The sequence below is a fragment of the Elephas maximus genome, chromosome 1 (assembly GCF_024166365.1).
Source record: "Elephas maximus indicus isolate mEleMax1 chromosome 1, mEleMax1 primary haplotype, whole genome shotgun sequence".
Taxonomy (NCBI): domain Eukaryota; kingdom Metazoa; phylum Chordata; class Mammalia; order Proboscidea; family Elephantidae; genus Elephas; species Elephas maximus.
In genome coordinates, this window is record NC_064819.1 from 16,136,684 (window position 1) to 16,149,778 (window position 13,095).

General features: G+C 41.2%; 1 protein-coding gene across 2 annotated transcripts in view; it reads right to left on the reverse strand.

Moving 5' to 3' along the window:
• HEG1 (heart development protein with EGF like domains 1) overlaps positions 1-13,095 on the reverse strand; it is a 107,674-nt gene that overhangs the window by 73,420 nt on the left and 21,159 nt on the right. The window lies entirely within an intron of this gene.

Consider the following 13,095-nt stretch of genomic DNA (forward strand, 5'->3'; position numbering starts at 1 on the left):
TTTTTTTTTTTAATAATTTATCCTGAGGAAATACTCAAGAATGTGGACTGCATGGATGCTCATTACAGCATTGTTTACTATAGAAAAGAAGCAAAGAAAGAAACAAAAAAATCTTACCAGAGATAAATCAGTTAAGTTATATCCATATGAAAAGAATAGTGTATGGTCATAAAGGAAACCCTGGTGGCACAGTGGTTAAGTGCTACAGCTGCTAAACAAAAGGTCAGCAGTTAGAATCCGCCAGGTGCTCCTTGGAAACTCTATGGGGCAGTTCTACTCTGTCCTATAGGGTCGCTATGAGTTGGAATTGACTCGACGGCAACAGGTTTTATGGTTATTAAAAAAAGATGTTATATAAGAATAAAGAAAGATGTTCTAGAAGTAACCATATTACTGAGTTAAAGCAACAGGCTTCAAAATAGAATTCAGAGTGTGATCCCGTTTTTGCAACATAAATAATAAAAACATTAGCAAACGTGTATTGAATTTTTACTATGTACATGCCAAACACTGTTTTAAGGACTTTATGAGCATTAATTCATTTAATCTTCACACAAAATCAGAGATAAGTGGTCTTATTATCCTCATTTTACATATGAGGCCAAGGACGCAGGCACAGAGAGGTCAGTACCTTGTCCAAGTCACACAGTTAAAAAGCAACAGAACTAGGACTCGCAACAGAACTAGGACTCCACCAGGCAGCCTGCTCCGAGCCCAGCCCCTTCCCTCTTAGCTGTGCTCAGCCAGAAGAATAAAGTGCTGGGGAAGAGTTTTAGGATGGATCCTCCCATGCCCTCTAACTTTCAGTTTAGGGGTGCCGATGAAATGTTGCGTGTAAATATGGACATGCAGTTTATAAATCAGGAATTCATTTATATTAGAAAATATGTTTAAAAGATCATTTTACTTCCATCACAATCAACCAAAAAAAAAAAAAAAAACCCATTGCTGGGTTTATTCGACTCATAGCAACCCTATAAGACAGAGAAGCACTGCCTGCCCCATAGAGTTTCCAAGGAGTGCTCAGTGGATTCAAACTGCTGACCTTTTGATTAGCAGCCGTAGCACTTAACCACTATGCCACCAGGGTTTCCACCATCATCAAGATGATAGCAAAGAAGATATTAGTTCAAAATGCTCTGAGGATGAAGTTAAAGTTAGGGGCTGAAAGTGACTGCAGAGGAAATCCTCTGGAGTTTCAAGTGTCATTTGTGAAGGTGGGGGGTTCAGAGTCAGAACTGATAGGTGGGATGCCCAAGTCCGGCCTTAGAAGGTTATCCTGCAACTTGGGAGACATCTGCACCCAGCCCAGCCATAGCCTGGAAGCAAAAGCTGGATGAGCCAAGCCTCTGGAAGATAACATCAAACATAAAGAGCATTCTAAGACCATATCCAAACTAACATGGCAGCAAATCTGAAATGCACGTGCTAACTACAGGATGCTGAGTTTAATGAGCGTCTCGAGAGAGCAAGAATGAGGACAAGAATCGTTTGAAGTGATTACTGACCACATGGCTTCTTGAAAAACCCATTTTTATTTCTCCATCTGAGAATAAGATTTTTTTTTTCTGCTCAGGATCCGGAACTATGGGTACTGTTGAGAAATCTCTGCAGCAATGAAAGAAGTCACTTCTACCCATACGAAAACCAAAAACCAAGCCAAACCCATTGCCGTCGAGTTGATTCCAAATCATGGTGACCCTAAAAATGGCAAACCATCTGATAAATAGAGGTTAAAGGCAGAATCTACAGTTCAACTCAAAATATCACACACATACATACACAGGCACACCATATACTCCCAAAAGGAACGTGTTACCTTCTAGATCAGCATCGTGTACCCGAGATATAGAACATGAGCCACAAACCAAGCCACCTGGGTAACTTTAAATTTTCTGGTTGCCACATTTTAAAACATAAAAAGAAACAGGTGAAATTAATTTTAATAACTATTTTATTTAATCCAACATATCCAAAAATATTATCATTTCAACAAGTAATCAATATGAGAAATGTAGGGAAATATTTTATATTCTTTTTTTGGTGTTAAATCTTCAAATCCAGTGTATATTTTACAATTCAGACCAGCCACATTTCAAGAACTCAATAACTTCACTTGGTTAGTGGCTACTATATTGGACAGTGAGGTTCTAGACCAATGGTTCTCAACATTTTCCCCATGCTGGTCCACTCCTGGAAACCCTGGTTAAGTGGCGTAGGGGTTAAGTGCTACAGCTGCTACCCAAGAGGTCGGCAGTTCGAGTCTGTCCTATAGGGTCGCTATGAGTCGGAATCGACTCAACAGCAGTGGTTTTTTGGTTTGGTCCGCTCCTAACAGGAACAGTGGCTTCACCTGTTTGGAAGTGAGGCGCTAGTGATTAGAAAAACTTCCATACAAGATTCTGATAAACTTTCCTAAGGGAATCCTAAAAGCCCTTCAGAATTACTGTTGTTGATGTCTCCTGTCCTGTTTCCTGTAGGTGGTAATGAACAGGAGCTTCCTGGATGAGAAGGGAAGTTGACCAGGCACCTAGCCTGTTCTGGGGCCCAGTCCTAGACAGGCAAGGACCAAACTTGGCTAGATACAGGATGTGGAGGGTGAGATTCTAGGGCAACCAAAAAGTCCATAATTTCAACTTGAGACTCTGAGATTACAGACAGCAGTGACCTGTAGGGCAAGTTCCCTTTATTCTTCCTATCTGAGCTACAAAGGTTCCTCAGGCAGAGTAGAAGGTGAAGGCGTTTGAGGACTACTTCTCTATCCTCTTGGTTAACTGGGCACAATGTGAGAAATTATTCTCAAAGGAAGCCAGAAACAAGTGCTTGTAGAGAGGCAGAAGAAGAGACTCAAAACCCATGCCCCAAAGCTGGCAAGCCATGAGCAAAGGGAAGGCCATGAGACTCAGTCATTTGTGAGTGTGGCTGAGCCTTTGAGGAAGCCACGATGTCCCAAGGTGTGGGTGTCCCAGCCCCAGTCAGCTCAAGCAATTCTACTGCAGTCTCCAAAAGGGAAAGAATGGTCACATGCAGAAAGGACCTGCCGAACTCTGAACCACTCTCTCCCAAGAGGGTGGACTAAAGTCGTAAGAGAAAAAAAAAAAAAATTCAAAGGCAGACAATAGTTTTGGAGTATCCTAAATAACTCTTCCGCTGCAAACAACTAAAAATGCTGAATACGATAGTTTAAAAAATATTTCTAACTGCACTGTTGAGCTGACAAGTAAGAACTCGAATCTTCGAAGGACAAAAATGAATAAAGCACGGGAATTCAGACAGCCGAGCTAACTTGAAAGCTGGTAGCTTCCCTGGCGGCGTCTGTTCAATGTTTGTGACCTTGAACTTCTGTTCTGACGGCATGGACTACAGGAGATGAGAAACCAAACCCTTCAAGGAGGGAGTCTAAAAGGAAACCCATATATAAAGCTTGGACCCCAAAGGACCGTACCTTGGGTATAAGGCAAATTGAGACAAATTTGTCCTGTAGAAGGGGACAACAAGGAACCCTGGCCTTTCAATCTTGGTGGTAGGGGAAAGAAAAAACAAATCTCACCCAAGAATTTGTAACCATGTGGGTGTGCAGCATAATTTTACATTACCTGTGTGGTCTAAACCTCGAGCTGAGGATATGCTTAAAAGTGGTCCTGACCCTTGTTTATCTTTCAACATAAAAATCTCTGAATTATACACTTTAGATAATGAATGATATAATTCACGTACCATAAAATTCACCATTTGAAGTGTATAACTTAGAGGTTTTTATGCTGAAAAGATTCACAAGGTTCAGGACCACTGTCCAGTATATATTTGAACTGCCTGCTCCTCACTTAGCGACTATCTTGTTATATAACATTTTGCATTTACGACAATAATAAAAAATCTACTATGCGACTATTTTGCACATTAACAAAGCAGAGGGCAAGGCAGGGCAAGGCGGCAATGGCTGTCTCTGAGCAGCCGGCCTCGGAGAAGCTGGGCCACGCTGCCCTGTGTCCTCTGCTTTCTGCTGCATGGTTCCAGCGTCCTGCTCATCCAGCTACCATGCGGGGCTGGCCTCCTTCATAGCCATGGCACTGAGCCAGCCAGTGGGCGCCTGTTCTGGGTTCCCAGCTCCTATGCTGCCTGAGTCCCTGGAGCTCAAAATTTCTGTGGGGTTAGAAGGGAGGAAAGACAGGCATCAGGAGGGTGTTTGGAAGAAATGTGTATGAGTTTAATGACATCCCAAAGTGAGCCCAATGGGGCCTGAAGCCTCTGCCTTTGGCGCGGCTGCAGCCGGGGCAAGGCCAGGCTCCCAGCACTCAACCCTTGATGACTTGCCAGGCCCAGAGGGAAGAGCAGGCTCCAGGATTATAAATACAGGGCTTGTAGGGGTAGGAGTGGAGCCCTGGAGGCAGCTGTGAGAGGGAAGCTCTGACCCAGCACAAGAGAAAGGTGAAGTGGTTAAGCCATGGGCCCTCCAGCTTTATCCAGCCTTATTTCCGCCAAGGCTCCTTCTCCACAGAAGAATAATCCATAACTGGACTCGTCACAGGGATGAGCATATCAGCAAATCTTTGCTACTATTTCTATGATATTTTCTAAATTTTAAAAAAAAAAAGGACAAATGGATGGTCTGAAAACACACACAAAAAAAATCCTCCATTTTCATATAACACTGATTTTCACATAAATATCTGGTCCTTAGAATCTAACCATGTCAATAAGTGAGGTGTGGGTGTGTGTGTGTGTATATATATATATATATATCCATAGGAAACCCTTGTGGCGTAGTGGTTAAGAGCTATGGCTGCTAACCAAAGGGTCAGCAGTTCAAACCCATCAGGAGCTCCTTGGAAACCCTATGGGGCAGTTCTACCCTGTCCTATAGGGTCGCTATGAGTCGGAATCAACTCGACGGCAATGGGTTTCATATATATATATATATATGTATGCATACACACACACGTATATATATAAATATCAATGGGAGGGGTAGTGCCCCTGATTTGTAGCGCCTCCAGGAACCTAGCAGAAACAAATGGAAATCCTCCCTGGACGAACATACCCTCAACCCAATTTTAATAGTTACTGACAAAATTCTAAGAATGAGAAATCACAGTCAAAAATCACAAAATATAGAGGAAAACAGGGCACCAATGAGCAAAAGTTAGCAGAAACAACAGAGAGCAAAGTTAGATGGGCAGAGACTTCAAATACTGGAATTATCAAAGAATATGAAATAGACCAAAAAAAAAAAAAACCCCAAAATTGCCGTCTAGTCGATTTCAATTCATAGAGACCCTATAGGACAGAGAAGCACTGCCCCCATAGGATTTCCAAGGCTGTAAATCTTTACGGAAGCAGACTGCCGCATCTTTCTCCTGCAGAGTGGCTGGAGGGTTTGAACCATCGACCTTTCAGTTAGCAGTTGAGTGCTTAACCACGGCACCACCGGGGCTTCTAAATAAATATACAGTACATAAAAAAAAAAACTGAAAATGAGACTATAAATAATGATCAAGATTTGAAAGAAACTAAAATGGAAATTTTATAAACAAAAAAATTGAAACTAAAACTCAAGAGCATATTAGATATAAATGAAGAATTAAGAATTAGAAGATAAAAACAAACAAAAAACAACAGAATACCCAAAATAGAACAAGAGATAAAGAGAAAATATGAAAAATGTTTAAGAGGCAAGGAAAATAAAGTGAGAAAGCCCAACACACATCTAATTGAAGTTCTAGCAGGAGAGGAGAGAGAGAATGGAGAAGTAGCAATTCAAAAAGGTGAATGGGAATTTTCTAGAACCAATAAAAAGCATAAATTCTCAGCCTGAGGAAGCCCAACAAGCCCTAAGAAGGCTAAATAAAAAGAAATCTACATTTGCATTATAGTGAAATTGCAGAAAACCAAAGAGAAGATCTTAAAAGCAACCAGAGGGTACTTTACCACAAAAAATAAATAAAAAGAAGCTAGGGTTAAAAATGAAAAATCATCTACAGAAGATGACAATTGGACTAACAGCTGATTTTCCAACAACAACAATTGAAGCCAAAAGACAGTGGATAAATATTTTCAATGTTCTGAGAGAGTGGAAAAAAAAAACTAGAATTGTGTATGAAGCAAAACTATCTTTTCAAAAACATTTTGTGACTATCTTTCAAAATAAAAACAACTGCAGTCAAATTTGAGCTTATTGACCACCTTCATTAAAGGGAATTATAAAGGACTTATTTCAAATGGAAGAAAAACAATCCTAGGTGAAGGATATGAGATATAAGAAGAAATAATGAGCAAAGAAAATGGTAAGTATGTGTATAAATCTAAAGAATCATTGATTTTATAAAATAATAATAATTTCTAATTTGTGAGATTGCTAAAACAAGATAGAACAAATCCTGGATAACTAAAAAAAAAATTTTTTTTTAATTTATTTTTTAATTCAAAGGTACATAGTCAGAATCACGCTGCATAGAAGAAAAGTAACTTTGAATTGTGTTAAAAATGAATTTTAAAGTTTCTCAAGCAGACCTTAAAGAATAAAATCAAACGCATCACTTCCTAGCTGGCAGAGCTTGAAACAATAGAAAATTTCCATAAAGAGAAATCAGTAAATATTGGCAAAAACCAAACCAAAAAAGTGGCAATATAAGCATATTACGGATATAATTACTAAAAGAATCAGTTAAAACGGTTGATTCTGGGGAGCAGAAAATGATGGTGATAGGGTGGTCAGGGTTTTTTATGATAGCCTTATAGAAGCTATTTGATTAAACTATGTGTAACTTTTATAAAAATGAACACTAAATTTTTAAAAGTTGAATAATAAATATCTGCAACACATGACAGAAGGTTAGCATCCTTAATACATGAAAAAAAAATTTCAAAACCCTAAGATGTATATCTCATAGAAAAAGAACATGAATGTGCAATCATAAAAGAATATGTAATTATAAGAGGAAAATACAACTGGAGAATAAATACATGAGAGTATTGTTGGAAAGCAAAGAAATACAAACCCAAACTAGAAAAGATCTTTACTTTGATTGACTGACTGCCAATCAAGTTGCAAATGATAATATCTAACGTCAGTGCAGGTACAGAAAATGGAGACTTATAATGTTGGTAAGAATGTAATTGGCACAGTCTTTATGGTGAGAAACTTAACAACTCATATCGAAAGCCTTAAAAACAAGTATTTTTTGATCCAGGAATTCCATTTCTGGAAATTAATTGTAAGGAAATTATTAAGGAAGTGCACCAGGTTTTAAGTTTAAGGAAGTTTATCACAGCACTGTTTATAATAATGAAAATTGGAAACAACCTAAATTTCTGCAACAGGGAGTTGGCTAACTTAATTACGAGAAAAAATTTTAAAGGACTGAGCAAAATATATTAACGATAGATATACAGTTTTAAATATGTATTATGCTCACCCTATGTTGTAAGTGCAGCCCTGATGGCACAGTGGTTAAGAGGTCAGCTGTTAACCCAAAGGTTGACAGTTCAAATCCACCAGCCACTCCTTGGAAACCCTATGGGGCAGTTCTACTCTATACGGTCACTATGAGTTGGAATCCACTGGACGGCAACAGGAATGTTGTAAGTAAAAATTACCAAATGGTATGTACCATATGATCCCATGTTATTAAAAATGTGTGTGTTAGAAAAAGAACAAAAAGAGGTCGCTATCCTAGTAAGAGGTCCCCAGGACAATCTCTGGAGACATGGAGAAATGTCTTTGTAATGGGTTTTCTTTGGCCCCCAGACTGCCTCCTAAAGTATTTGAAGTCTGTTTTAGTTTCCTATAGCTGCCATAACAAACTTCCACAGATTGGGTGGCTTAAAACAAAAGAAATTTATTCTCTCATAGTTCAGGAAGCCAGAATTCTGAATTCAAGGTCTCAGCAGGGTTGGTTCCTGAAGGAGAAACCATTGCATGCCTCTCTCCTAGCTTCCGGTGGTTGCTGGCAATCTTTGGTGTCCCTTGGCTTGTAGACATACCTTTCCAATCTCTTCCTCTATCTTCACATTGCCCTCTCCTCTGTGTCTATGTCCTCTTCTCTTCTTGTAAGGACACCAGTCATTAGATTTAGGGTCCACCCTAAAACCAAGATACTTCCATCTTAAGATCCTTAACTAATTACATCTGCAAAAACCGTATTTCCAAATAAGGTCAAGCTTCCAGCTGAGGTTCTGGTGGACATGAATTTGGGGGTAACACTATTCAACTCACTACAAAGCAGAAAGCCTTAAATATAAAATTGATTCACACAACTTGATATTAATACAGTGTATAGGTTTTGGCTCTGATGCTATTTCTAGATCATAAGAATGTGAGTGGCTTTTGAATGCAGAGTTAGCAGGCTGAAGACTACTTGTGCCCAGGACTCTTGCCCCATGGATGCCTAACTGTTCTCAGTACCAGTCATGGCCACAACTGGTGGCCTGATCAGAGAGCTGACCATGACTATCTCTCCAGGGCAGCTAGAGGCAATGGGACACATCCCTGGTCTGTGCTGCTACTTCTGGGCCCTGCTGACCTTGGATACCTGCTGGCTTATGGTGATACCTCCACCACTTCTCCTCAGGCACTAAATGCCACAGCTGCCAGGATGGTGAGAAACTACAACATTTAATTGCCCTCTTTATCTAGGGATCTTTTTCTTCCCTTATGGGTATTAGGAGCACAGGAGACAACACAAAAAGTTGCATTGTTTTGCCCATACCTTGTAACTCTGTGTTCTCTACGTAGAGGTCAACTCATGTAGAAGGAAAAGAACCTGCTTCCAGCTCCATGCCTGGAACCAGAATCCCATTCTTAGTAAGAGACTCAGTGGCTAATCTTCTGGCCCCAACACTTACATACCCTGTGATCCTAGGCAAGATACAGAATTTTTCTGTGCTTTGACTTCATCTGTAAAATGGGGGTAATAACTACCTACCTCACTGGGTTGTGAAGACTAATAGAGTATATACATGTAAGAGCTTAGAATGGTACCTAGTTCGTAACGAGTACTATATAACTATAGCTGTTAAACAGATTCAGGTTTATCAACTTTTAACAAATAGATTTGGGGATGACCTTAGCAGGCATTCATCAATCATGGCTGTCTCCCAATCCTCCTCTATACAGTGGAGTAGAGGTGGGACCGCAGGTGAAAACCACCCAGGCTCCTACGCACTCTTGGTAGCTAGGAGTCCACTCTGACTAAAGTACTGAGGTTGGCTGAGTGGCTATTGGAGCGGCTCATGTCTCATCCTAAGCTCTGCTCCATGATCCCTCTCCTAGGAGGTGCATGGAGAATTCAGGGGGTACAGTATAAGACCCAAGGCCACCTCCATCATGGCAAGGGTCCCGAAAGAACGGTATTCCAAGGCCCCGTGTTTAACTCTGGATGCTCTCAATTCTTTCATTGCCTGTTAACTGTTCCTCAGAAAAGGGATTAACAAACCCGGCAGGGGCAGGCAGCACCCCTAGCCCACCCCCTCCGCCACACAAAATCTTGTTTGACTGTGAACATCCGAGTGTTTTGCACTAATCCATATTGTATCTCAGGGAGAACCATAGGTCAAGTGTTAAAATATTTATTGAAGTCCAAGGACTAATCCTTTCCGAAGCACTGAATTATTGAGAGCTATTGTGGTTGCATTTTGTTTGTGGTGTCACTTCCTAGTCGGCACCCGTGTAAACCCTGAGTAGGAGAGTAATAAAGTGGACAGGACTCAACAGGGACCTACCATTTGCTGGGAAAGGTACCAGGGAGCCAGCTCTTGCTCTTGGTAGAGAAGAGAATTTGGCCCTGGAGGACTGGAAAGGAGAAAGAATGCCTCAAGCTGCTGAGCCTAGGCCAGAGTGGAGTGAGCAGAAGAGACTCTGCCCCACTGACATTCACAGGGAATCCTCTGGGGGCGTGGAGGAGGCACCCTGGAGGCTCAGCTGTAGTGAACCTCACACAGGCCCTCTCCCCAGATGGCTAGAGACTATTACTCAAACCCCACTCGTATACTGAGGCAACTGAGTCATACCAGCCTCACGCTGGAGTTCAGATGTCCCAATTTCTAAGGTACCTTTTGAGCTAGAAATACCCTTCCCTGTGCCCTCGCCCCTCTGTGTCAGGCCATCACTTTCCCTTGGACTATGAATGGAGATTGAAATTAACAGGAAGAGTTTTATTGCTTTGCCCGGTTCTTTTCCCCCCCACGTTGACAACTTCCACTTCTACAGTGCCTTAATGTTCTAGAACATCTGTTTGTGAACCAGCATCCTCAGGGAACCAGCCGGGGAATAGACTTCCTAATTAGCAGCTGCTACAGAGTCAACCCTCACCACCACCACCCCCACTCCCCCGACGATTTGGAGTTTTTCAACTTGTATTGTTTCTGAGCAGTGGAGTGGGAGGGTACAGGGAGTATGTGGTGTCATCCCAAAGAGGCAATTTCCTCCCGGAGGGCCTGTCCCACCCCCACATGGTGCCAGTCACCAGCAGGGCTGTGAGTCAAGCGCTGCCAGTACACGCTTGTGTTTCTGGGGCACAGAGCTGAAGAACGAGCGCTTTATTTTCATTTCTCTCTGTTTAGATTTGGATTTCACTAGCATTGATTCAGTGCTTACCAAGTGCCAAGTGTTTTCATATCTATTATCTCATTTAATGCTCATGACAACCCTGCCAAGTGGGTATTATTATCCTCATACAGCACTTAGGGAACTGGGGGCAGAGAGATTAGGTGATTGCTCAAAGTCACAAGCCAAACAGCAGCAGAAACACCATTTAAACCCACATCTCCTAATTCCAATTTTTTGGTGCTGGTTCCATCAACACTTCAGCTTAATTCTGGACGCAAAGCTTTAAGGCACTAACCAGTGACAAAGGCCAAAAAAAGTCCCACCTTGCATTCAACCTTCAGCCTTAAACTCAACTGCACTGACCTTGTTCCTTCCTACGAAGAAGAAGGAAATGTCCATATCACAAGGGCTTATGGTATCAGATAGACTTGAGTTTGACAACAGCTTCATAATACCTTAAGTCTGAGCAAAAGGGCTTTTAAAATCAGCTTCTAACTCGGGGGTAATTTTATAGATGATTAAAAGGATGGCAAAAAAACAATAGGGCCAGAAGGGAGAATGAGTTTGAGGGATAAGACAAGCCTGTTCCTGAAATGTGAAGTTTGGGGTGGTGTTATAACTTACTCCCAAGTAGAAATGTCCAACAGGCAGTTAAAAATTTGGGACTGGGGATTAGGAAGAAGGACAAAAAGACAGCACATGAGGGGAAAAGAGAGGATCAAGAACTGAATCAATGGAAGACTTGAACTTGGAGGGGGAAGAAGAGTCAGTGAAAGAGACAGACAAATAGTGCTGGGGCAACCGGATCTCCACAGGCAAAAGAATGAGGTTAGACCCTATACAAAAATTAACTCAAAATGGATCAATGACCTAAACTAAAACCATAAAACTCTTGGAAGAAAACATAGGGGTAAAGCTTCAGAGCCTTGTATTTTACAATGGATTCTTAGATTTGACACCAAAAGCACTAGCAACAACAAAAAAGATAAACTGGACTTCATCAAAACTAAGAACTTTTGTACATCCAAGAACGTTATCAAGAAAGTGAAAAGCCAGTCTTCAGAACGGGTGAAGATATTTGGTAGCCATATATCTGATAAGGGCTTAATATCCAGAATATGTTAAAAACTCCTACAACTCAACAACAAAAAGATAAAGAGCCCAATTAAAAAAAAAAAAAAGGGCAAAGGACTTGTATAGACATTTCTTCAAAGAAGATATATAGATAAATGGCCAATAAGCACATGAGAAGATGGTTAACATCATTAGTCATTCGAGAAATGCAAATCAAAACCACAATGAGATACTGCTTCACTCCCACTAGGATGGTTGTTATTAAATATACATACGTATAGACAGAAAATAACAAGTGTTGGTGAAGATGTAAAAAAATTGAATCCCACCTACTAATGGTACAAATGTAAAATGGTGCAGCCACTGTGGAAATCAATTTGGCAATTCCTCAAGAAGCTAAACACAGAATACCATATAACCCAGCCAATTCTACTCATAGGCATATACCCAAGGGAAATGACAGTAGGGACTTAAACACTTAGACACTAATGTTCACTGCAGCATTATTCACAATAGCCAAAAGGTGGAAGCAAAGCAAGTGTCCATTAACAGATGAATGGATAAACAAAATGTAGTATATACATAAATTGGAATATCATGTCATAAAAAGAAATGAAGTTCTGATACATGCTACGACATGGATGAACCTTGAAGACGTTATGCCAAGGGAAAGAAGTCAGACACAAAGGGTAAATATTGTCGATCCCACTTATATAAAATGTCAAGCATAGGTCACCATGTTCTGGGGGAGGGGAAAATGGAGAGTTACTACTTAAGGGGCACTGAGTTTCTGTTTGGAGCAATGACAAATTTTTGGAAACAGTGGTGATCGTTGTACAACATGGTGCAAGTAACTGATGTCATTGAATTCTACACGTAAAATTATTAAAACAGCAATTTTTGGGGTGTATATATTTACCACTGTAAAAATGGCATTGGGGAAGCATCTGACCTCCTCCAACCCTACAAGGGAGAAGAAGAACAAAGATCAACAGCCCAAGGCTGATTCCTATGAGGTGGAGGTCAGACATACCTTCTCTGCCACCTCTACCAATTCTGACACCAACCATCCCTCCCAGAGCGCTCCCTACGGGGTTCGACAATTTAGTGCAATGGCCACATAGAACTCAAAGATCATCACTCACAATTATGGGGTTTATTAGGGACGTTAACAGTTACAATTCAAGCTTAAGAACACTCAGGATACAGCTCTTCCATCAGAATAGCCTCTCCACAGCTGTGCTCGCAGGCACACCTCTTCCCTAGCCTTCTGTCTCTGCCCAAAGCCACTCAGCTTTCTCTCTCTGAGGGCAGGAAGCCCACCACAACGTCTCTTGCTGCTGGGTCTCTCCTTCCTTGGTGGTGGGCTCCTCCTCTCTGCTCTGGAATTGGCTTTCTTTTCAGGCAAAACCGACCAATCCCCTTGGTAGGCCACAATTACCCTATCACATAATCACCTGGGTGGGTGGAAGTTA